Below are 26,509 nucleotides of genomic sequence, written 5' to 3' on the forward strand. Positions count from 1 at the left end.
TAGGGTTTTCTGCCCACTATACGCAAGGTGAAATGCTGAGGGAGAGAGAGAAGCTAGGGGAACAGAGAAGCCGAAGCTGAGAGCAAAGGGAGGCTCCAGAGCTTCACCCTAACCAGAGGAACCAGGGTCCTCAACAAAGAGGTGAAAGAAAAAACAATTCATTTTTTTTTTTGAAAGGTAGGACTCTGCAGATGGAGTGGGTTGGATGGGGGAAAGAGGGGAGAGGAGAGAGGGTTCTCTTGGAGATTTTAATGCCAAGCAGAGCGCTTACTAGACCCTTAAATGCTTGTTCTGAGGTCTCTGAAGCAACCATCACTTTTTAGCACCCCAGGAAGGGTAGTCACTTGAAATTTGCCATTCCATGTTCTCCCTGACTCTCACCAGAAAAAGCAAGTGCCACTAGAAATGTCGGCCCTCCACCATTGTGACTCTCTGTGGCCATTCAGGAAGTTCCCGCAGACTTAGCCATGTTATTTCCCCAAATGATAAGGAACCATGTCTTCAAGAATTTTGAAGATGCTTGTTTTGTTTCAAAATGGAAGAGAATGCAAAACAAATATCAATGGGGGCTCAGTATTCGGAACGTCCAAAGATTAAAAGATTAAGTTTCCCAGGTCACTGGATCAGGTCCCGTGAGGACGTTTACAGTTGATTCAGGAGTAGGGAGGCTTGGTTGTTGAGTATTTTTTGTTGAGTAATTGGATTTTGGAAGTAGAGGGCACTTGGGTATACTGAAAAATTTAAAATAGCAAATACTGGGCTAGTGCAGTATCACAGCAGGTAGGGTGCGTACCTTATCCTTGGCATTTGGTCCTCAAACCCCATCAGGAGTGAAGAAAGTCCCAAGCACCAGTATATGTTGCTCAAAAATCAAAACCAAAATCATAGCAAAAATATATTATTTACTATGTTTTAGACACTCTTCTAAGACTTACAAACTATAAACTCGTGTAACTGTATAAATCCAGCTAGTTTCAGTTACCTGTTAAGTAGTTTAGTCTCTCTGTACCTCGGTTTCTTCCATTTTTTTCTCCTGCAAAAGATGAGAAAAAACACGTTTTTATCACTTCTTGTTCTCTCTAAACTCATATTATTAAAAGGCCTTCATTACACACTATTCCAATTATTTCAGCTGCATAACTTGAGTTTCTAACCAGAGCCATGAAGACACCATGACTACATTTATAGATACCAAGAGATTTAAAAAACAAACAGGTGATTTCAACAGGAAATCAACACGTCACAAAAAAGAGTGAGGTGTGCAAGAAATGTGACTCAGAGTAGACTCTGAGCCGGAGTCCTTCAGGAACTGGCATGCCTTCTCAAAGGGCATTTGTGCACAAGTTCCTTTCCAGGTGGGCCGCACCTTTCTGTGAAATAACTTTCTGTTCAAAGATGGAAAAAATGCGTGGATAGGGGCCAGAGCGATAGCACAGCGGGTAGGGCCTTGCATGCGGCCAACCCGGGTTCGATCCCCGGCATCCCATATGGTCCCCCAAGCACTGCCAGGAGTAATTCCTGAGTGCAAAGCTAGGAGTAACCCCTGAGCATTGCTGGGTGTGACCCAAAAAGCAAAAGAAAAATAAATAAATAAATAAAAGCAATGGGACCCTTTAAAAAATGCATGGATAGAGCTATTATAGATGCACTGAAAATTTGTCTTTAAAAAAAAGTGTCATGAAAAAGCACTTGATCAGAAGAGGAAGATGCCACCTGGGCGAGGTATGTGGAAAGTGCCCAGTACGTACATTACTATGAGGAATTCATAGCTCTCACTCTCCATTGGGCCCCTCAACTCAGCTGACTCTCAGAGTCTATTCTGAGTTCTCAAAATGATTGTGCTGATCAACAGTTATTAACTAGTCTCACACATTATTCACGTGTAGTCACAATGCCTATATATTTGTTTACAATGGAAAAATATCTAGGTTCATGCTCTGTCTGGTTTGACCAATGGATTCACGTTTTTTCCCCCACCCCATTTTTTGGGAATGTAACTTTGGTTCAGAACATTATATGTGTGTGTGTGTGTGTGTGTGTGTGTGTGTGTGTGTGTGTATAGGTTCGAGTATGTAGCCTTGTAAAGTCAATTCCACCATTTTGTTCTTATAATGTATATGAGTTTTATTGATCTTCCACCTGAGTACAATCATGGTGTTTGTCTTCTCTGATTTGCCCACTCCAGGTTCTCTGATTTGCCCACTCCATGCTACGGCAAGTGGCAAAATTACAGCTGAGTGGTATTCCGTTGTGCATATCATATTCACATTCCTTTAATCAACACAATGTCCTTAAATCTCAGGTAGGGAGATTAAAGATGAAGCCAAATTACCAGAAGATTATTTAATGTTTTCCCAATCAACCGTCATCTAATGCTTATGGTCTCTAACATTCTCCCATCTTCATTATCCCACCACCCCAGTCCCAGCTATACTGAGCCCCTTCTTTCCACACAAAGCACTTCTGGCTATATTATCAGTTTTCACTGTTCTAGCCTGTTAGCCATGATATGTCCAGGGCAAATATTTTTAAGCTGAAAATACAGCATGGCTCACTCAGTCCTATACAAGCCCTCTGAAAGGGCTGCACTGGTCTTAGGAGAAATGCCCTAAGGCTGACTCTAGAGCCTTGCTCAGTCCTCCAGCCCCCTCCCTGCACCCTCGAACTTCAGCCCCTCTAGACTCCTCTTACTCCCTGGGAATCCCTCAAACCCTCAAGAGTTTGCACATTGGCACTCAGGCGCACAACACTCAACCCTTCCCCCAAAAGCACACATAACAAGTAAACCTGCAGATTCCCGCTCAAAAATCCCAAGATGGCAAGAGGAGAACGAATTCCCCTATTTTAGATTCCCAATGCACCTTGATCTTCTCTTTTGTGGCGGTTATCACAGCCTGTAACTGTTTAATTTTGCTTATCTCACTAGATAAGCTATTCCAGGAGGGTGAATACCATGCTCATTTTATTAGCACCTTCCAACAATAGTGGACATTCAAGACGTGTTGTATTAAACAAACGATGGCTTTGGACTAGTAGAACTTGTTGCACCATCACTGAGCAGGGTTAACGCCCCAGGCAGACCGTCCGTCTTCCCTGGTGAGCTCCATCCTCCCGAAGTGACCCCCTAATCCTTAGGCGGCCACAACCTACATTCACTTGTGGGACTTGGTTTCCTAGACGTTCATGGCCACAAGGAGTGTTAAGATATGAGAAGAGAAACAGCACAAAGTTCAAGATGATTTGGTTAGCAACTCAGCTGAGAGGACTGGTGGCAGTGGGGTTACTAGGAAACATCACAAACAAAAAGGGAAACATTCGCTGCAGCCAAAGGAAACCCTTGATGAGACAACACTGGCAAACAAGCCTTCCCGCACCCGCGCTGTGGCCCTCAGAGCAGGGGAGCCCACGCTGGGAGTGGGCTGTGAGACGCGGCCCTCGGGGACTGCGAGCGTCCCTCGAGCAGGCCCCGCTGCTCCCTCTGCACCTCTCCCGAGCCCGCGCTCGTGTGGGGCGCACGGGGGATTCAGTGCGTTGGCACTGCCTGTGCTGTCCCCAACGGGCCTGATACAGCGCCCGTTAACAGGTACTTCCCACCTCACCCTGTGGCATTTTAAACGGCTCACAGCTATGGCTGATTTTTTTTTTAAAACATGCTGTCCAAGTGTGCCGGCCTTCTCATGACGACGATGAGAACGGAAGTGGTACACAGTCCTGTGATGTGCCTGGCACAGAGACCTGCTCTCCAGCCAACGTCATATTTCATGCAACTAACAGGGGAACCAGTCCTGGTCTAGGGGGCATTGGGCACCTGGTGAATATGAGCCCCCAAATCCCCTTTGCGAGAGTCAGCATTCTAGGGGAACACAGAAAATAAGTGTTTCTAAGTGAAATGTATAAATGCCAGGTGGGAAACGGCAAGGCAAGTTACATTTTCACTAATTTTAAGTTGGATGAGGGGGAGAGGCCTCAAAAAAAAAGCTGTATTGAGAAACTGATAAGTGAGCAAAACTATGACTTTTGGGACATTGTGGTTGGCAAGCTGGGAGAGCTAGATTATAACAGAGATCAAGTGCAAAGGCCCAGGGGCAGAAGAGAGGGCCTGTCTGGCCAGGCAGGCAAGTAAGACAGAGGTCGGAGATGGTGTCTTGAGATGAGCAGGGGACTCCAGCATGCACTACACAACCCTGTATTCTTTGAGGGAAGGGGCGCCTGGCATCTGGGTCACACCTGACAATGCTCAGGTTACTCCTGCCCTGCACTCAGGAATTTCTCCTGGTTGCGCTTGGGGGACCATATGTGGCGCTGGAAATCAAACCTGGGTTAGCTGCGTTCAAGGCAAGCGCCCTCCCCACTGTGCTGTCTCCAGCCCCAGCCTTCGAGTTTCTTCTGAGAGCAGTGGCACAGCTAAGGAATCTCAGGTAGAGCGAAAAGGAGTGCTGATGGGGCATGGAAGAGCCTGAAGAAGGCAAAAGATGGTCACGACAAGACCAGACTTCAGGCTCCCAGCATCTCTCTCTCTCTCAGAAGAGACTGGAGTGGTGAGGTGCAGCTAACACGCAGCTGGACGCTGTGCAACCCGGAGGCAATGTCCCAGGATGAACCCGCTTCTCCCCTCACGGCTGACGTTCACAGACTTAATCCTCTCAGCTCCAAAAGGGCTCAGTGTCATCTGAATCACTACTTTCATGAAAATTTTATATAAATTATATATATACACACAAAAATGTGTTTGTCTGTGTATATATACATGTATGTACATAAATATCACGCATATGGATTTTTTTGGTCTACACAGCTACTAAAAGATTATCAAAAGATAGACAAAAAATTGGGAAAAGTTCAGACAAAAATATCTGCATGACACTATTATTATTATTATTATTTTCACTTTCTGGGTCACACCCAGCAATGCACAGGGGTTACTCCTGGCTCTGCACTCAGGAATTACTCCTGGCGGTGCTCAGGGGACCGTATGGGATGCTGGGAATCGAACCCAGGTCGGCCGCGTGCAAGGGAAATGCCCTACCCACTGTGCTATCGCTCCAGCCCCTGCATGACATTTTTTTTGTTTGTTTTGTTTTTGGGTCACACCCGGCAATGCACAGGGATTACTCCTGGCTCTTCACTCAGGAATTACCCCTGGCGGTGCTCAGGGGACCATATGGGATGCTGGGATTAGAACCCGGGTCGGCCGCGTGCAAGGCAAACGCCCTACCCGCTGTGCTATCGCTCCAGCCCCTGCATGACATTATTTTAAAAACACACAAAACTATATGCTAAGCTGGTCACCACTATCTCTTGGGCCATTTGGAATTACTCTGTTCACAAGACTTCTCTGGGTGAGGAGAAAAATCATTCTAAACACATGACCCTGAGGCAGACGTACTTAACCTACTGATGTGCGCCAGGATAAGCTGCAAATCCAGGTGCTCTAAAAACCAGGTCGGGCGCTCGGAGAGACCCAGGACCCTTGTCTGCTGGCCAGTGTCGAACTTGGCCCAGAAGCAAACTGGGGCTTGGGAGTCACCCTTCCATGCCCAGGTGCTCCCGGGGGACCTCTCCAGATGATGTAAAAAAAGAAAACGGCACAAAATAAAAATTGTTTTTTAAAATTGGGGGATTGAATGAATTACTTTTGTTGTTTGGAGGAGGGGGCCCACCTGGCGGTGCTTAGAGCTTCCCCCGGCTCCGGGGTCAGTCTTGGGGGGTTGTGCAAGGCAAAGGGCCTCCCTGCTGCACTAGTCTCCAGCTCCTAGAGAAAGGAGGGTCTGTTCTATTGGCAAGGAGAACGAAACGAGGACAGGTCGAACAGGTCGTGGTGGACGGCACGTGCGAGGCCTGCTGCAGGTCCGCAAACCCCAGGCCAGCCTGAAACATCATGTCCACTCCGACTCCAGCTGGACCGCAGCCTGGCCTCAAGCTGCGAGCAAAACTAAGCTTCGCTTCTGAGATTCTTGGTGGGTCATGCTTGGGCTGCTCTGCCTGAGGGATGCAGCTTCTCCCAAAGCCTGTGTGAAGGCGGGGAAGGGGTCTGGGGCTGGCACCACCCCAGGGCTATTCCCCTCCCTCCACACACCCCGCCTCACTGCGTGCACGACCAATGCCCATCTGGTTAACTGCAGAGTCTGGCCGCCTGGCTCTGGGCTAGGGCTGGAGAGCTGCGGTTCGAGCAGACTCTCAGGGAAGCGGACAGGCCAGTGTGCGTCTGCAGTGGTGTCAAGGAGTTTTCTTCCCTCCGTTCCCCGTCCCTTCTATTCCCTTCACAAGTCAACACTAATAGACATGGGAGTGGCAGCAGTTAGGACTATCCTGAAAACAAGAATTCATCCACCTTGGTGTAGGATAATTAAACCCCTGCAGTAATGGAAGTATTTCCTAGGGGACCCTGAGTTACTGATTAGATCTAAGAGATCTACTTACTGCAACCAGGCCGGGTCCTTGCTTGACTCCCTTTGCCTCTTTCTTTCTTACCCCACAGGGGACCACAGAGGACCAGGGCTCTAGGGCAGCCCCTGACCCTCCTCCCCACTTCAGCGTGGAGGGAAGGAGTGGGGAAACCAAACCCCAGGAACCATCTCCTATGTTGTTGCGAAGATGCTCATCCACTCACAACCACAGCGATGGCTGGAGCCCAGGGGGTGTTTCTGCCCCTAGCTTCGCTTGTTTTTCCAGAGCATCTATCTCAAGGACCATTTGCAGGTGAGGGGGCCTCGCACTGCACAGGTGGCCCAAGCTTCCTTCAGAGTACGATTCACCTTTCAAACAACAGACCAAGTGTCATCTTGCCTCTCTCGACCCTTCAGAGCTCCCTCTGTTAATCCCAGTGGATTCTGCTCAGATTGCCCAGCCCAAGTTTTTTTTTGTTGGCTTCTTAAATTCTAGAAGAATATAATGTGTTTTAGACGCCGCCTCCCTAAGATGAGAATCGGCAGTGCCTGGGTGAGAAAGGTCTGCTCTGGCTTGAAAAGGTCCTGGGTGAGAAAGGTCTGCTCTGGCTTGAGAAGGTCCTGGGTGAGAAAGGTCCCCGGAGAACAGAGGCACAAAAACAGGGTGATTCCCCTCGGGACAGGACAACTTTCCTCCCCCAGAGATCCTGCAGAACCACAAAGTGTGGAACCTGGTAGGACAGAGGCTGGCAGACAAGAATGTACAGCAGTGATCGGTAATCAATCTAGATCACAACCAACTGTCTGTAGGCCCGAAAGGACCTATTGGAATCACCATGGGATTATAACAAGGAAACACCACCATGATGAGTCAAACCCTGTTAAGAAGGATAAACAAAGTATGCACAGCTTGGGGCAAGGTGGAAAGAAGCACCGTGCCACCTACCAACACACAAAGGCGGATGTGAGTGTGCAAACAAGACTCAAGTTGTGTGGCCCCTTTAGCTTAAACACAAAGGCCAAACAAAGAGACAAACCTGGTGTAGTCAAAGGAAATACTAAAGGCACCTCCCCTGGCCCCCTGCCCCACCCCAACTTATACAGAGCAGCTCCCAGCAGTGCCCAGCACTGCTAGCGTCACGTCTCACGTCTCTGTATCACAGACCCGAAATGCTCCTGCGCTTCTCCACCCCACAGGAAAGCTCAGCTGCTCCGTGGCTGCCTCTGAACTGGGCGCTGTCCCACCTTGCAAGCAGGGTCAATGCCTACTCCCTGTCCAAGTCATCTCGTGCGCTTCATCCCAGTGCCACCTCCTGCTGCAGTGCCGGCGCACTAACCCTGGGGGCCAGACCGTGAGGTTCGATGGGGAAGGTGGCACACAGGGTACTTAACTGAGCTGCTGCCAGGCTGGCCCGGAGTGACCCGGGCACTGCATTCACTGGAGGGAACGTGAAGGGAGGGGAGCACAAGGGAGGCAAGAGAAGGGGAAGAGGATGACCCAATTGTCACCTGATATGGCCATCAGGGAAGGTATTTGGGCACCTGTTGCCAAGGAGAAGTGAGTCTGAGAGAGCTGACCAGTGGAGACAGGCCTGAAGGCACGTGGTCTTCAATAAGGCTTCATTTATGTCTGTTTTCACCTAATCATGGCTAACAGCCCCTTGCAGTCAGCCCCGGTACTTGGCTTTTCTTCTTGTGTCGAAACACACATGAATATTCATCTGCCCAGTGGCTTTCACCGTTAGTTCACTTGGTTCCCGGGAAGCCTGCAGAAAAGGTGCCCAGTCCCCATGAGCTGGAGGCAGCAAGAACAGGAGGCGGCCCTGCATGTGTCTCTGCCTTCATGGGCAAACTCTGCCAACGAGAAATGCCTCAAACGCCTCCTAACTCAGGCTTTCACCCCTAACGAACCAATTCATGCAAGTAAGGGGGATTTATCTGACCAGCAGTTCTTGTTTTGCTAAGAATCAAACCCAGGTCAGCTTCTTACCCCACGGCAGCTGGCCATCCTCAGAAGGCAAGGACATGGGCTATGGTCCCTGGTAGAAGGGACCCGTGCCACCTCTTGCCACAGTACCTATGCGCTGATTCTCAGGCCAGACCCTGAGGCTCTGCGGGAAGGTGGCACAGGGTACTTAGCTGTGCTACTGCCAGGCTGGCCTGGAGTGAACTGGGCACTGCATCCACTAGAGGATAGTGCCGGAGACTTCTCATCAGGGCTCTGGGGTGGGGTGGACCCCGTGAATGAATCTGAGAACCACAGAACCCTTGCTAATAAGAATAATTATTTCTTGGAAGATTTCCATAAACCACACCAGCACCTTTCCCAAAGAACAGGTGACTGAACGCAAGACCACACCTGAGACAAGAAACCCACCAGCTCCCCCAAATGCTCTTCCCTCCTCCTCCTCCTTCCCGTGGGCCTGGGCGGGAGCCTCAAAGAAACCCTTTGCCCTCACAGTCTGTTCCGTGCTGCTGCTCTGCGGGGCAAGTAGGGTGGGCCAGGCAGACTGGACCTTCTCCGGACCGAGAACTTCAGGCTATCTAGGGAGTAATGACGATTTTTATTCTAGAAGACTTGAGAAAGAGCTTTCGTTTCTGGGAGGCGGGGGGCTGGGGCGGCATGTACACCCAGAGGTCATCAGGGGCTATTACTCCCGGTTAGGTGCAGGCTTCCCGGGAACCAGGTGAACTAGGTGCTCAGGGGACCATGAGGTGCTAGGAACTGAGCTCAGACTTCCTGCCTACAAAGCAAGTACCCCAGCCCGCTGAGCCATCGCTCCAGTCTGAAGAAGAGCTTTAAGTGTCATCAGAGACACTTGCCAAATTTTCTGGCCTAAGAGCAAGTCCAACAAACATGAGACATAAGAAACATAATTCTCTCAGCACTGTCAGGCTGGGTTTGTGCAGTGAACGAGGGTAGGGCGGCACAGCACGGGGCGGCACACAGAGTCTCTCCTCCTGGCTCATGTGTCCAGCAGGCTTCTGGGGGCAGAGGGGCCTCGACACCCACCGACATGCCTCCAGAGGCTGCAGAGGCACCCACATCAACAGGATGTCTGGCTGATGGTTCCTCTTGATTCGAGGCTGTTTGCAGAATTGGGTCTCATTTTCAAAGCAAAACCATTTTTATTTTTAATTTCACCCCTTCTCTCTTGTATTTGCATATGCTAGAGGGGAAATCAAGTGGTGATATTCAAAGCGGGGGGGGGGGCTGCCTGCCTCCTTTCCCCCATAGTCAGCAGCAGGGAGCGGGAACAAGGAGTGCTCCATGGCAAGACCACAGGATGCTGACCACAGGGTCCCTAATTTCAGCCCCCCAATCGTGAAGTCTGGTGAATGAGGTAGGAGCAGCTAGAGAGGGAGCAGTGGTTACTAAGAACTGAAGTCCCCCTAAGCCCAACAGGGTCCCGAGTTCACCCCTCCAGCAGCCCCCAGGGGCAGAGCGAGAAGCGTGGTGAGGACTTCTAAAAGGACCGGTGTACAGGGTTTGACTGTGACTGCAGGAGGCGCCTTTCAGACCCCAGGATGCACTGGGGTGGGGGACAGGAGAGGGGCACCTCTCCCCCTGAAGATGGAAGTGTCAGCAAGACGTTCAGAGAGGTTCATGAAGCTGCTAGGGCATAGCTTAGACCCAGGAGAGTCCTGGGGAGCAGGGAGCCCGCTCTCATCTGGACTGGCACAGGCCTATTCTCACATGCCCTGGCTCCCAGGACCAGGGCCTGAACTAGCCCATCCGGATGAAAAGCTAAGCACACTAAAGAGAAAACCACCAAGCATCCTGGAGCCAGGCTGTCAGGCCAAACACCGGTTCCAGGGGCACTTTCACAGGCCCTGGAAAGGCAGTCCTTCTCTAGGGAGCAGCGGTGCCTTGCAGCCCTCTCCATAGATAGGCTCCCGAGGACTCAGCTGGCCAGCGGGTATCCTGCGGGCACTCCCCGAACCCGAGAGGGACGAAAGCCCCACGTGGGCCGGGATCCACGTCCCTGTGCAAAGGCAAAGGGTTGCCAGCAGGAACAGAAACCCCGGCAACAATTCCAAGGCTCTGAAACGGGGCTTGGGTAGAAATTTGCACAAGCCCCGTGAAGAGGAGAACCAAGGAAAAGAAAACCAAGCAGTAGGGTGTGAAGGGGCAGGGGGGTTCCCGAGTTGGGGAGAGAAGGGCCCCGGATGCTGCCTTGGCTGCTTTCTAAAGAATGAAAACGATCTGCTTCTCTAGAATGGGCTAACGCAGAGCAAAGGCCAGAAAGCTCTGGTGGCTGGTGGCAGGAGGGGGTGAGTCCGGGGCAGGCGGGGCGGGGGGAGGGAGCAGCGCTGAGCGGGGCCTGGGTGTGTGCTCGCCCCACTCCCGCCCACCCACGGCTCCGGGCAAACACATTCTTGGCTAAGCAGGTACGTGTGGGAGGCCTGATTTATTTTCCAACCATTAGAGCCTTGCCCAGAACTACTTAATCAGAACGGCTCAAGGTCATACAATCAAATATGATGTTAGAGCCTTACAAGACAAATAACTCTGGGGTCTGGGGGCAAGGGGGGTGAGGGGGCTCTTGGGAACCATGGGGACAAGGAGGGAGGGAAAGAGGAGTTCCTGTCCTCATTTGCTCTTACTTCTTGTTCACGCTTGCTCAGTATCTAGAGTCTCAGAGAAAAACCGTTCAAGCAGAGGCACCACGCTTGAGAAGTGACAGATCTCTGGATGTCACGCGCCTTGCTCCTTGGTGGCAGCAACTCTCTTTGGTGGAGAATTGAACCTTGGGCCTTAGGGATGAGCGGGAGGGATGAGCGGGAGGCATGAGCTTCACCCCCGAGCCACACCTCAAGCAGTGGCGATTCAAAATGCTGCATCTCCAAGCACTGATGGGGAAGTAGGTGAGGAGGAGAACCAGTGCATTACTGCCTTTTCAGGGACCTGGGGAGGCCAAGTGACTGCCTGGCTGGGCGGAGTTAGAAGGGGCGGGGCCATCTGTGCTCAGGGAGGCTATACCCCGTCTTCCCTTCTCTGCCCCCCTTCTCTCTAGCCTTTGCAAAAGCAAACAAGAGCTCAGTTCTGTTAAGGAGTATCTAACTGATTCCTCCTGGCCCCGTTCCCCTCCCACCCCACCCCCAACCACTCTCCCTGGTCCTCATTTCCTTTAAGCTACTTTCCTGGGAGAAATATTATCAGAGCCGGTCCCTACCTTCCAGTACAGATAGGACAGTCCCAGCCCAGCTGCTCAAAAAGCCATAAAGGCTGGAAGCATCCCAAGGCTTGAACCACAATCGCACCCACACAGGGCCTGATTACAAGCGGTCGGAGGCCAAGCTTTGATCCCTGCTAGAAGGCCAGGGTTCCGGAGGTGTGCACCCCCGGCCTTTATCAGTCGCAGGGAAAGTTGCTTTGTTATCTTTTTAAATACTGCTTAACGATAAGCACTTCAGGTGGTTTCCAGGCATCTAATTCACCTGTCCGGTTCTGACTTGTTTGCTGCGGGTGCGAAAACCTCTCGGGACCTGGCACACACATCAATGCCCAACATTGCCGGTCTGGGTGAACCCTCGGATGGCTTGATGCCCCCTACCCGAGGCCAGGTCCAGGGAGAAGGGCGGTGAGGGGGCACCAAAGGGGCAGCCAAGTCAGGCCGGTCTCAGGAGAAAGGTCCCTGGTGGCCAGAGGAGGTGAGTTCCTCTACAGGAACACAGTGGTCCTTTTTTGGAGATCTGTCCAACACAATTGTATTTTTAAATATTTAATACTGAAGACAGGACATAATTAGCCTCTAAAATTATACTCTCCCCAAAGGTCACATCCTTTATTCTCTGTATTCTTCAACAGAGCCAAGTTCTGGATGTCCTTAAGCCTATGCCTTCAGGAAGCCTTCCTGTATTTTCTGGCCAGACAAAGTCCCTCAACATTTATACCATGAACTACTTGGCTTCTTCCCTTTTGTATGCCAAACTCCTTTCTCATCGGCGCTGGGTGTATTTCATAGGGAGCAGAACATTCCTCCTAGCCTAAAAGTGATGTATCCGGTCAATAGTCAACTACTGCTTTTTTAAAAAAGACTCCTAGAGCAGTGCTCGAAGGCTACCACCCATAATGGCTTCTAGTGAAACACACCGCCAGACATGATAAAAGGCCAGTGTTCTCGATGACATCTTTGAGGATGGGGGGATGGGGGTAAGGGGCACAAATGACTCTCACGGCACCTGCTCCCAGGCTTAGCACACATGAAGCAGCAGCTGCCTCAGTCTCCCTATCCGTGCTCTGTTTACACAGACTCCAAGGGGAAGTGTCCCTGGGGGGCCAGGGGACAGTACAGTCTCTCACAGGTCTGTCCCGGAACGGCTTGGACACACACCCACGCTGGCGCTCCCCACCCTCCCTATTCTCGCCCCACCTAGCTATCCCCACACCAGGCTCAGCTCGGCATCAGGATGGCCTTGCTTTCATCATAGTGAGAGCCCTTTATGGTAATATCCTACTTGGAGAGGGTAAATATTTGTTTTAAGAATTAGATGTTTCCTGTATGACTATAGATCTGTGATAAGAAAGGGGAGGAACTGTTTCCATAGCTGTTACAGAGTGACGGTTCTGAGGCAAATATCCCTTACATTTAGATTTGGGTGGTTTGGAAAGTATCCTAGAACCCCCAGGAAAAGTTCTTTAGAAACAAAAATAAATTATTCACTGCTAAAATGTTCAAGTTAAAAAAATAGAAGAAGAAAGAAGAATAAAATGTTCAAGTAATTATCCATGATAGATTTTTAAATGATGATGCATTTAAGACAAAATTGCATGATTTTATAAACACAGAAGGTGGCAAGGGAAATACATCTCTCAACTGCTCATTAAATTGAAGTTTTCTCCTAACATCATTATTCTACTGACTCTTCAGTAGACATGCTAAATATTAACTTTAGCAAACTTTCACCAGTGAAATGCCTTTTGTGGTAGAGTTCTGTGGAAGGGAGCAGTAGTGAAAGTCCTTGGTCCCCAAATGTCTGAGAACATTCTATCAGTGTTTCTGGTATGCCAGTCTATGCCTGAAATGGCTACGGATTACCCACATGGGCTTCATCCAAGGCTGGACTCCTGGGTCCTTCTCCAGAATGGATCCACATACAGTAGATGAAAAGATAAGAATCTAGTGGGGGTATGTAGGGAGGGGACAGTCCACTGATCTAGTCAATAGGTCATAGAATTCTTGGGTTAACTGTTTTGATAACTCAAGATAAAATATCTCAACAACATACCCGTCACATGGGAACTCTTTCAAAGAAAATGAAGTTCATGTTACATTTCTCATCCTTCTGTGAATTTATGTTGGACCTAGCAATTAACATTCTTTTTTTCACAAGCTCACCAATCACCCATGTAACTATACTTCAGAGGTTCACTGGTGATCAGCCCATGGGCAGGACACATCAGTCTGACTTCCAGAATCTCTCGCTTGGTTGAAAGCTTCATTCCAGGCTACCGTCCTCCTGGACCTAACCCCGTGGAGCTCCTGCCAGCTGTTCTAGAAGCGGCCACACTGGGCTTCAGGAATTCCTGCAGCAAACCCTTCACTCATGCCAGTGGTCCCTCAGTCTATCCCGGTGGGGATCGTTCCTCCCACTTCTGAACTCCTTACACCTTGAAATCGATTTTCCTGCTTAAGAAAACTGGAAGTAGGCCCAACCAAGCTAGTTGTGTGTTTGGCTCAGAGTTATGCCAAAATACAGTTTTTTAGAAGCATGTGGATGATGGTCAATTTTTTAAAACTCAGTGAAAAGTCAGTCACTAGTCCCCACCCTCAGGCCCTCTTCTGGGTCTACCTCCCAGTAGTAGTTTTCTGTTCCTTTCCAGAATTCCACACAGACATCTGTATGTTCCTTTTTCCTTCACAGAGGCAGAACCTATATATTCTTTGGCTCTACTGTCCCACAGAACATATCTTGAAGAACATTCCATATTGATACATATTGACCAGATTTAATGAGCTATTTTATCACATGAAATGGATGCACTGAAATTTACTTGGCAGTTCCCCCATTATGAGCTTTTAACCAACACTCGTATTTTACAAGTAGGAGAAAAACAGCAGTGAGAACTTGTGGAAAATATTAAATTTTAGTTCTACTGTTCTGAGATCTTCAATGTTCAGTTCTTTCCTTTTTTTATTGTTTGTGTGTTTGTTTTTTAAATTTGGGCTTCAGGCAATCTGCAAAGACTGGTGCAGCGAGCTAGGCAGGATGGAATATGGGCACTAAGAAGCTCCCCTAGAAATAGGTGACAGGAGCTGGGTGAGGCACAAGGGCTGTGGCAATCATACATGTAGGAAAACCATAAGTTCCCCTTTCCTGGGAGGTGAGGGGCCCTATCAATAGATGGGGGAGCACTTCCTCCTTGAGCAAGTGGTATCCTTAGCACTCTAATTCGAGGGAAAAATTATTTGGACCAGATTCAGTCCAAGGTTGAACAGGGAATAGTGAGCTAGGGTCAACCCACCTGCCTCATCCTAAAGTTCCTCCATCCCATTACCTCACAGCCTGCATCTTCTGGCAATGTCCTCTGAGGTGGAGATAATTAGCCCGAGATTTTACAACTTAAGTATTTTTTTTTAAAAAAAAATTGTTGATAGGACTATTTGAGGACTGGAGCAATAGCACAGCGGATAGGCCATTTGCCTTGCACATGGCCAAACTGGGTTCGATTCCTCCCTCTCGGTGAGCCCGGCAAGCTATTAAGAGTATCCCACCCACACGGCAGAGCCTGGCAAGCTCCCTGTGGCGTATTCAATATGCCAAAAACAGTAACAAGTCTTACAGAGAGACATTACTGGTGCCTGCTCCGGCAAATCGATGAACAATGGGATGACAGTGCTACAGTGCTACAGGACTATTTGGGTTGACTAGTATCTGGGCTACATTTACTATGCTTCCCACCGTAGAAAGGGAGGTGGGACAAAGAGGCTTTTTAAAACTCTGTATTAGAAACGTAGACTGGGAGGCCCGGGAGATAGTTCCACGAACTAAATTTGACTACTAGATCCCTGGCACAGCACAAACACTGCCAGCTGCCAGGTCTGGCCCTAGTGGTCTCCAGCACTGCTGGGCCTGACAGGACCAATGCCCTGGGACCAAGCACCGGGCAGACTGAGTAGCTCCAGGAGTGACCCAAAACCGCTGCTTGGGCAAACCCTCCCCACCTCCACCAAATGCAAATCTGGGGGCCAAGGACTGGGGGTACAGTATATGCCTTGCCTGTCGGGGGCTCTGATTCCAGCTCCAGAACCACGGAGGAAAAGAAAGTGTTTTAAACAGGCTGGAGCAGCTCCCAAGGTATGCTTGAGTGAGGAAGAGAAGACTCCAAGCAGGGGAGTAGGCTGGGTTCCTGGGTCCCCGTGCAGATGGAGTCCTAAGAGCACAGGAAATTAGGGTGAGCACTTGTCCGAAGCAGGCAGCCTGGCCTTCTCCATACAGGGGAGGTCTGGGAGAAGTATCTGGCAGAAACAGTCGATGGCCACATGTAAGGGTTCTGATAAGAAAGCTCCAAAGGCCCATCAATTCCATTTCAATCAGAGAACATTTTTATTCTCCATGTCCTAGACATTAACAAAGGCATGATTTATACAGATGGTGTAATACCCTAGCCAAAGGAACTTGCTTTATGCGAATATTGTGAAATGTATAGCATGAGCACGTGTCGAAAAACACACACGGAGGAGATACTACAGGTTCAGCAAGGTCATGGGACGAAAGTGCAGACAGATGTACCGAGGCATTTGGGAACGAGGCATGGCAGGAGGGAAACTCCACACGGCCTAAGGACACTGAAGGTCAACATCATCACTTCCCCTGGGAATCCCTCTGAAATGGGGAGAGTCAGGCATCAAGACCCAGAGCACCAAGTTACTTTAATAGGTCCCAAGAGATCAGGCTGCCCATGACAAATGCTGAGAGGCACTATAACACCTTACTTTACCTAAGGACAGTGCTCAAGGAGCACCAGCTAGCTGCTTTCTAACTGCCCATCCATCCATAGGAGCTCACACAGAAGCTCCGATGTTCCTGGTACATCAACCCAACTTCTGCTCAGATCAGACTCACCTTCCACATACCAAGCTGTGGCAAGGGAGGGTGCCAAGGGAGGCCATCCATATGCAAAGCAGCAGAGATAAAACAGAGCAGCTCCCTGAGCTGGCCCAGGAGAGAATACCAGACTCGCCTCCTGAAGGAAAGCAAGTGCTCTTTTGAAAATGTGTGAGCAGAGAAAAGGAGCCAATGGTATTGTGCCGTAAGCAATGAAAACCTGTTTCCTCCTTTCCTTCTCGCTGTTCTGAAAGGAAAACATGTCACGGTGCGACTTCTTTTATAACAGCATCCATTCTTGTGACAAATGTTTGCTGAGGGAGTGTGTGAGACTGGAGGAGGGAGGAATGAAAAGGAAAAGGAAGCACAGAGACTGGAAACAGTACAACGCCATCTGCTGACAGAAGGAAGAAGAAAAGACAGTTCTGAGCGCCTCGCTTCACACCAGTGTCCGAGAAAAATCAACAAATCAGTATTTGGCTAACCCTTGAGAAATAGAAAAATTTATAATCAAAGTATGTGGGAATTTTTTAAATTTCTGTACATGTCGAGTCACGAAAATTACTATTAACTTCAAATTTAAAGACCACAATATCTCAACTGCAGATGGAATCACACTCAAAATTATTTTAGGATGTATCACTTTTTAAATTAATGTTTTAGTTTGGGGGAGCAGATTCCAAGAAGCGGAACTGCAGGGTTGTTTGGCTGCACTGGGTGCTGGTGGGCGGCCAGTAACTGTGCAATGATCCCACACACTTCAGCACTACCGTAACCACCTTACCTAAACAGTAATAAAATTTAAAGAAATTTTGTAGGGTTAGAATTTTATTACACCGAATGAAACAAATATCTGGAAGATTTTTAATAACCCAGGCAGCTAGCTACAAGCTGATTTCTTTTGTTAGATGGAAAGAGAGCTCAACTTTTAGCAAATCTGGGGCAAGAAAAGAACACAGAATGCCCCCAGGATAATACTTTACAACCCCATGTTGTTCCCATCCCATCTTCTGCAAAAACTGCCCCTGGTTAGTTTGATTTTGATTTCCTTGGCATACTCCCTAACCACCCCAACTAGGCTGGGCCCTGAAGCAACTGGATCCGTTTTTAACTGAATTTGGTGTTGTGCTCACATATATCTTCTGAAGGATATGGACCACGAACATTTTTCTATTGAGATTATTTTATTAGTGACAACTTTTTACAAAAAAATCCCTATCAAGGTGGGGTCCATTTATAAAACATCTTGTAGGGGAAGAGAGCAGAGGAGAAGAGGGGGAGTGGGGAGAGTGGGGAAAGGGGGAGGGGAAGGAAGAGGGAAGATAGGAGAGGGGAGGAGAGGGGGGACAGAAGAGGAAAGTGGAGGGGAGAGGGGCAAAGAGGAGAGAGAAGGGGAACATATCTTCTAACATATCTTCACAAAAGAAATTTGCTCTCAAAAGTTAAGTGATCTGGGGTTGGAGCAATAGTACAGCGGGTAGGGCGTTTGCCTTGCATGTGGCTGAGCTGGGTTCAATTCCCTGCATCCCATGTGGTCCCCCAAACACTGCTAGGAGTAATTCCTGAGTGCAGAGCCAGGAGTCACCCCTGAGCATCACTGGGTATGACCCAGAAATAAAAAAAAAAAGTTTAATGATCTGTGCAATTCCCAAACTTGAAAATATTGTGTCTTGAAGCACCCAGTCTCTGTAATGATTTCTTGTAAAGTACAAGAAAGGGCTGAGGCTCCACAGTGCCAGTTTATGCTCTGGAAATGTGAGTCAAGTTCACAGAAAGGTGCCCTTTAGGAGTGCCCGCACAGTGTGCTACAGAGTGCTGGATCAGCAGTCCCTGAACCTTTTTCCCAAGTTATATCTCTTAGAAGTTTCATCTCTAAATCTCAGGTTCATGAGGTACAAAAGAAGTAACGTGGTGTTCTGAGTTCTTCCAGTCCTGTGTTTCTGTCAGACTTTTTAGGCAGCAAAACACAAGCCCTATTTATTAACTAAGAATAGTTTCCTAAACAGTGTCACCTCTAGAGAGGACGTAGGACTGAGTCATGCGTAATCAGACTCAGCTCAACCCACTGTCCGGACTACATTAAACTAAGAAGCTTCTGCACCTCAACAGAAGCGTGACCAAGACACAGAAACAGCTTAAAAATTGTCAAAAATATTTACTCAATACCTATCAGATGAGGTGTTAATATCATGGATATATAAGGCACTGGTACAACTTTACAAGAATAAGACAGCCAACCCCATCCAAAAATGGGGAGAAGAAATTAACAGAAACTTCCTCAAAGAAATACAGATGGCCAAAAGGCACATAAAAAATTCTCTACATCACTAATCATCAGGGAGATGAAAATCAAAACAAAAATAAGATATAATCTCACACCACAGAGACTGGCACACCTCTAAAAGAACAAGAACAACCTGTGCTGGTGCGAATGTGGGGAGATAGGGACTCTCACTCACTGTTTGTGGAAATGCCAACTGATCCAAACTTTTTGGAAGACAATATGGGCATTCCTCAAAAAAACAGAAATCAAGCTTTCATATGATTCAGCAATATCACATCGGAGAGAATACCCTGAGGGTGCAAAAACACACAGTAGAAATGCCATCGGCACTTCTATGTTCATTGCAGCACTATTCACAATACCCAGAATCTGGAAACAACCTGAGTGCTTGAGAACAGATGACTGGTTAAAGAAACTATGGTACACCTACATAATGGAAACTATGGTACACCTACATATGCAGCCACCGGGAAAAATGAAGTCATGAAATTTACTTATAAATGGATGGATTTGATGGATGGATAGAGCATACCATGCTGAGTGAAGTGAGTCAGAAGGAGACGGACAGACATAGAATGAATGCATTCATTCATGGGATATTAAAAAAAAAACACACAGTATGAGATTAATACCCAAGGACACTAGAAACAAGGTCCAGGAGGACTGGTCCTTGCTTGTAAGCTTTCCTCAAGTGCTGGGGAAGAAGGCAGTTGAGGCAGAGAAAGGACCATGACAATGATAGTTAGAAGTGATCACCATGGATAAGAACTGTGTGCTGGAAGTAAGTAAAGGAACAAACATGATAACCTCTCAGTACCTATACTGCAAATCATAATGCCCAAAAGTGGGGGGCGAGTGGAGGGAGGGAGGGAGCGAGAGAAAAAGAGAGGTGGAGAGAGAGGGAGAAGTGTCTGCCATAGAGACAGGCTGGTTGGGGAGGAGGGAAGGGAAACTGGGGACATTAGTGGTAGACTGGTGGAGGGAAGAATGCTGGAACATTGTATGACTGAAACCATGAGTAGCTTTGAAACTGTGTATCTCAAGGCGACTCAATTTATAAAAAAAATGTTATCAATCAAGGTTAATAAAATTTCACATTTTAGAAAATGAAACAAACCACTGTCCAGAATTTAATGTCTATTAATTCCATGGATGTCTTGGTATTAATATTACTGCTATAAGCTTCCATATTAATAACATGGCAGTACCTTCAGGACCTGTCTCTATGAGCACGTGCTCCAAGTTTCCTTGGGTACAGGTGCCAGAAAGTAGAGAGTTAGATGTAGAGTTTGCTCAGATGAACCCTTAATATCCCATCACAGTCCTCGATCACATCTTGATCTGCTTCTTGCATAGGTCTCTACTCTTCATTTCAATTCCTGTTGGTTTCTGACATAAACCCCCGAGATCCCACTTAAAGAATTTTGCTCTTAGAGTGGTAATACAGTGGGTAGGGCATTTGCTTTGTCCTCAGTACCTCATCTAGTTCCCTCGGCTCTCCCAGGAGTGATCCCTGAGCACAGAGACAGGAGTTAGCCTTAAGCATAACTGGGTGTGGCCCAAAAAATAAACTGACCAAAAAAAAGGGTTTTGCTCTTCAAGTTTAATACTTAATCCAGCCTCTGCTATAGACCTTTGCCTCCCACTTTGATTAGGGATCAAGGTGATACTTTAGCCAAGCCAACTCCATTCAACACAGTCTCAGGACCGCCCCACCCCCTTTGTTTGAATTTCAGAAGCCAAAAGCCATGAGGAAGCCAGGTCATCCTGCTCCCCGTTTTATACTAAACATGCCGCATTGCTTCCCTATGTCATGACCTTGGCAGATCATTTAGGTTCTTCTACAAACATCTAGAAGCTTCTGTCGTTTGCTTTCAGAGGAAAGGGAAATCAATGAAGTCACCTCACCAGACTGGCTAGTAGACTCAGAGATGCACAGGAAAGTGCCAACACAGCAAGGAGTTTGGAACCACTTTCCCTGAGAAGGACAAAGAGGACACAAGGAGCAATTCAGGCCTCAGGCCCCGTGAGGCAGCTTTCTGCTGCACCCGAGGAAATTCATAGCCATCAGGACAAGTTCAAGGTAAAAGGGGCAGCTAGGGGCCAAAGCTCCTTTGCTCATCAAGGCTCTATTCCAGGAACCTTCCCTCCATGTGAAGAACAGGCTTGTCCCAATCTAAGACCGCTGCTGGGAATTCATGAGTTCATGAACAGTAGAAAAGGATGAGGTTAACTCCACAATGACAATGGGCAAAATAATTTGATAAATCAGTAAAACCAATCAGTAGCTAAAAGATAAATCAGTAGCCCAGAAAGACCCTCTGGGCTACTGACCTCATAGGCAAAAGAGAAAAAAACCTCTCCGTGAAAGTAAAATAATCTAGATTCTAATGATGTCAATGGCCTGGGAGCTGTTTTGTTTTGTTTTTTAAATTACAAAAATCATTTCACCAACCTTTAACCTCATGAACCACAGCCAAGAGTTACCTCTGACAGCCAATGAGCACCTGACAGGGGCTGGCAGCTGCTTTCCTGCGGACCACAGAGGTGCCACCACCCAGGTCCCACCTGGAAGTAACTCACTTTCTGCATTCACTCACAGAAAGAGCTGATTTTAAGCCATCTCAAGCTTAACCTGAAGTGACTAGCTAAAGCTTGGCAAGTAAGAGCAAGTGGAGCTCTGAGAAGTCTCTTGTTGGGTCAAATCATGCGTTTTTCTCAGACACTCGACCCACTCTGAGGGTAATTTCCAAGACCAATGCTAACTGCTCATTAAGAGAATCAGAAAGGAGTTCCAAGTTTAAGAAGACACAATTTTCATTTGCAGAAACTGGGGTAAACAAAGTTTAACAGGGCCCATTACATCTTAGACTCATCCGTCGACTTAAGTGTGCTAAGAGTGCCCTGTGGATTTTCAGGAGGTGAGTAAGACCACCACATAGTTCCAATTTTATTTGCCACAGAATCTTTTTTTTTTTTTTTAATGCAGGAGACCTGCAGATTTAGTGTTCCCAGAAACACACTCAGAGGCTGCTGTGCTAATTAAGTGTTCACTCTGAGATGACAAAAGGGAATGGCTTTGAAGGAGCTCTGGCAGTGGGTCAAGATGCCTGTTTCAACTGCAGCTTCTGCTGCCAATGAGTTGTTAGCACTGGGCCTGGTTTACCAGCTCCCCAGACCCGCTGGGCCCCACCTGCCCTCAGGCCTGGTCTGCCAGCCTGCCCACTCCAGTCCAGGCCAGCAGCCAGCGCCCGGCATCTCACGTCCTGTTCTCCTTGGCCTCCACGTGGCATATGCTGACTTCAGAGCCACGCTCAGGCCACCCGAACCCTCATTTCTACATCACCACCTGGGGAATGTTCTGGAGTTGTCACTTACTCAGAATTTTTTTTTTTTAAGATTCTTTTCCTTTAATGTGGATACTACTAAGGATAGAGAACTACAAACTCCCTCTTTGAACTATTCTTTCGCAGAGATGTCCCAATCGCCAAGTGACAAAAGTGAAGAAAATAGAAGAACAATACAGGTTTCTTTGAAATAAAAAAAAAAGACTATTATTGACTGAAAAACAGTTAACATGTTTGTCACTTTCAAAAAGCCGCAAGTGAATTTCTCTGAAAAACCCAACGTCTTTTTTTTTTAAAAAAAAATCCACAAACCTGGAGCTCTGCCAAAGCATGAATGTTACAAAACCAAGTGCCACGTGGCCTTCTTGAGGCTGTGTGCTTGTTCATCGAGCAAGGATGACGCTCTTGGCGACCTGAGCATCACAAAGCTGGCACACAGGATCACATAACTGTTGTGCTTGAGGGCATGTTGCTTCCTTCCTAATAACCCCACCTTGGAATCGTCTCAGTGAAAATCGGAATATAAGTGCAGAACTAAGAGCTGTAAGTAAAGTACAACTGCCTTTGCCAGGCTCAAGTTAGGTTTGGCTGAGAGTGGCAGGAAGTACCAAAGTAGCAAGAGCGGAACTTAAACAAGAGGTGTTTCTTCCCCCCTCAGGTCAAAGTCCCACATGGTACAGCCTCCATTCTGAAGCTGGGATCCGAGACATAACACCCACATTCCTGAACAGAACACTGGGAGAAACATGTATAAACAGCAAGGGAGACACATACGGTCCTTTAGGGAAGATTCTGGAAACAACCAAGAATAAGCCAGAAGTTCACTGCACGGCCATGAAGCTGCCAAACACCTGGTTCTGGAGCAAAGCGCCAGCATCTCTAGAGAGGGAGTTGTGGGGCCCAGGGGACACCAGCGGGCTCTGCCATAAAACCCGGTCATGACGCAGCCTCCCCCTTCGCTTGGCTTTCCCTTTCTGCATGAGTTAACCCTCAGCTTCTCGTTATTTTTCTTTCTCTCTTTTCTTTTTTTTTTTTTTTGGTGGTGCTGGCGATCAAATTTAGAGCTTCACAAGTGCAATCCCCCTCTCCAGTCTCACTGTAAGTACGTAAGGACGTAAGGCTGGCATCATCTGTGTCAAAATTCATATGCCAAACTATGTCCAACGTTTTCAAAAACTAGGCTTGAGATATTGGACCTTAAGACTACCATGACCATCCAGATTTCCTAATACATAGTTTAAGCTTAGGAGGTAGGTGTCTGGGTTATTTTTTTCCCTCTCAATAGTGTCTCTGCTCCCTTTTCCCCCAAAATTGCAGATCATAGCAACTCATTGCTGCAGAGGAAAAAATAACAAATCAGCTCCTCACTCCACCACCTCCAGAGAGCGGCTGGCAGTGGTGAGGGGGAGAGGAAGGCACCAGCGTGGACTCTCGTGGGCGGAGAGCCCCACTATCCAGATGAAACTCAATTAACACCAGCATTCATCTTCTTCAAGACTAGAGCTGAAGCAGGGTGCCCCGACCCAGAACAGTTTCTCTTCAACCTCACCAATCTGCACTAATTATCCTCCAAGATCTTTAATCAGCATTTCCTAGGCTGTGCTCCCCAAGTATTGAGAAAGACTGTATTGCGGGGGAGTGGAGGGAGATTAGTACAAGGAAGATTTTTTTCGTGTATAATGAATTAAGTTATATGCAATGAATAGCTTTAAATAGTTTTAGCTGCTGCAAAATAACCAGCCTGAGAGCAATGGCATGCCAAACCCAGGCCCCGTATGCCGGCAGATCTCAGGAAAGCGCTGTCCAGAAGCTGTCCTGGCCAGGCTTCTGCTCCCACGGTTGACTGTATCCTTGCAGGCCCCAGGGGACCCTGTGGCCTCCAAAAATCCACTGTGAATGTTTCAAGGACGTGTATTCATCTTTTCCTTCATTTTTCACTGACCTTTTTCGGAAGTGAGAGGGAGGCTCCCAAGCAGTGCTCTGAGATTCGGGGGCCACTCCCAACAATACATGGATGAGTGAGCCCGATGCCCCAAAGCAAGAGCCCAAGGACACAGTGCCGCCCAGACCCAGCAGTGCCAGGGACCACCGGAGCCACCCACATGGGGCTGCTTCTGGGTCACCAGGGACACAGCCAGCGGTGCTAGGGGGCTCTCTCCAGGGCGACACCTTAGTGACACCAAGCTAAGGACTCAAGGTGTTTCTCTACATACATGACTTCCTGGAGGCTCCAGCAAATGCAACGCCAGAATCTCCACCAGGCACAGTGAGAGCAACCTTCCCCGTATTAACATATCCAGGGATCATGGGTCAAACTGGTACTGGAATGGGCGGCACCATCCTGGAGGGAGTCCAACACTTGGGGGGTTTCCTCCACATGCCCATTTTCCTACAGGGTTTGAAGTGAGGGCATATGCTTTACATGCACCTAAAAATGGGTGGATTCTGGGCACCACACAGCACCCCAAACGCTACTGGGTGCACCCCTGGTGGTCCCAACATTGCAGGGCTCAAACGCACCACCCCTCAAGCCCTCACACTGAACCCATGTGACCTGGTTCCACTGAAAATCCATGAACGGGACCCTTTGAGCACTGGCTGGGAAGCACCCCCAAAATAGGCACCAGAGAGAACAGTGAAAATCCTGTGTGAAACAGTTCCACGCTGAGCATGACGACAGCGAGAGGCACCACCCACTGACTGAGAGGCGGATGAGACAGTGCGGCAGAGAGGACGCCGCCTTCCACAGCACACGGTGCCCTCCACCTCCCCACAGGACACCAAGCCAGCCTTCAGTGTGTGACCCCATTATTTTCTCCCTCAATTTCCACTGGTCCCATGAGCCTTCTCAAGGAGGCTGTGTGAGTCAACAGCAGGAGTTGGGGGAGTCAGGATGAGGTCTGTGCTCCACTCCCCTGCCTGACAGAGGAGCGGGGATCCCGGATACCCAAGACAGGGGTAGGCAGGTGGAAGACAGTATTCCGCCCGTGAGCCCAGCACGCACCGACAACCTTCAAGGGTCTCAGACCCTTGAGGTGCTATTGGCTCCAGCACAGATCTAAGGGTCTTGGCCGCGCCACACTGGGCTGCCACACACATGGTCTCTGGTCACAGAGGGGCAGTGCTGGGTCCTCTCACTGGCAGCCCTGGATGCTCAGCAAACCAATATCTACCGAGCAGTGTCTACGGGGCCATCTCCCTGTGAGCTGAGGGGTAGGGGGAGAGGGAGTGCTAGCCCCCGACAGCCCATCAGAGAACAGGTAGCTCAGAGGCGAGATACAAAGGTCAGGGGCTCCCAGACACAAAGGACGTATGAAGAGGCAAAAGAGGCACCACAGTGCCCCTCACACACCTTTTCCCTGGGCCACACCACAGACCGCACATAAGAACATTCTATTACTGAAACTCACGTCTCCCAGAGCAAAATGCTCATGTTCCCCTTGTCTGTGAAGAACGGGGTAGAACGGGGGTGGGACGGGCGCAGAGCCATCCAGCCGCGATGGGGTTCCTGCACACGACTCGGCCTGGCACCTGAACCACAGAGGGCAGCGCAGGTGCCCATAATGACTCCCCTCCAAATCAAAGCACAACATGCCACCGTGTTTCAGAAAGAACAGCCAGCTGCACTTGCCTTGTGGGATGCGAGTTGACAGGGAGGGTCTGCAACCAATGACGATGCCTCGGACAGAGGCAGGGGTCATGGAAAATCAGGTGTCAGATCACAGGTACTCAGGACAGAGGCAGGCCGCCCGGCAGCAGATGGACAGACAGGCCTGAGGCAGGAGCAGCGCATCTGAAGAGAGAAGGGCAGAAGCACGCATGAGGATGAGGAGTGACGTGCTTAGGGGCAGTCTGTAGGAGCCACCAGGACAGCCGCTAGCCAGAATAGCCAGGGACCCTTTGTGCAAGCAGGGGACAATCTCAAATTCAAGGGGCCAGGACCCATATGTCCAGGTGAAAGAGGGCAGAAAGAAAGAACGGTCCAGAGGCGCGAGGTCTGGGCATGAGAGCAGTGGCTGCCTGGAGCACGGGGGTGCCAGCCACACTGAGAAAGAAGGGGTGACCGGAACCTGTGGACAAGCTGGACAGGCCTGGGGTCAGAGAGCTGCTAAGAGCAGATCTCGTCACCAAAGCTGGGGAGGAAGAGCTGCAGATATCTGCAATGCACCGACCAGAGCAGGCTAGAGTTCATGCCAACCTCTAACCTGAGAGAAATGAATTTTTTGCCTTGAATGCTGACAAAACAAATACTAGTCCGTATATTTCTACAGAGGGCAAGAGGTTTCCCTAAATAAAATATTTGAGAGACTGGGAAAATCATTTTAAACATTCAAAAAGGGTTCCCATTTCTATTAGATTTTAAATTTTATTTCATGGTCAGGCTTTTGTTTTGTTTTGTGATGCTGGGGATCGAACCCCGAGCCTCATACATGCAAGGT

General features: G+C 48.7%; 1 long non-coding RNA gene across 1 annotated transcript in view; it reads right to left on the reverse strand.

The window, feature by feature from the left end:
- Positions 1-21,428: 21,428 nt before the first annotated feature.
- Positions 21,429-26,509, reverse strand: part of LOC129406591 (uncharacterized) — a 71,857-nt gene continuing 66,776 nt past the window's right edge. Inside the window, exon 6 of the long non-coding RNA XR_008631092.1 lies at positions 21,429-25,863. This is a non-coding gene — a long non-coding RNA (uncharacterized LOC129406591). The remainder of the gene's footprint in view (positions 25,864-26,509) is intronic.

The sequence above is a fragment of the Sorex araneus genome, chromosome 1 (genome assembly GCF_027595985.1).
Source record: "Sorex araneus isolate mSorAra2 chromosome 1, mSorAra2.pri, whole genome shotgun sequence".
NCBI lineage: Eukaryota > Metazoa > Chordata > Mammalia > Eulipotyphla > Soricidae > Sorex > Sorex araneus.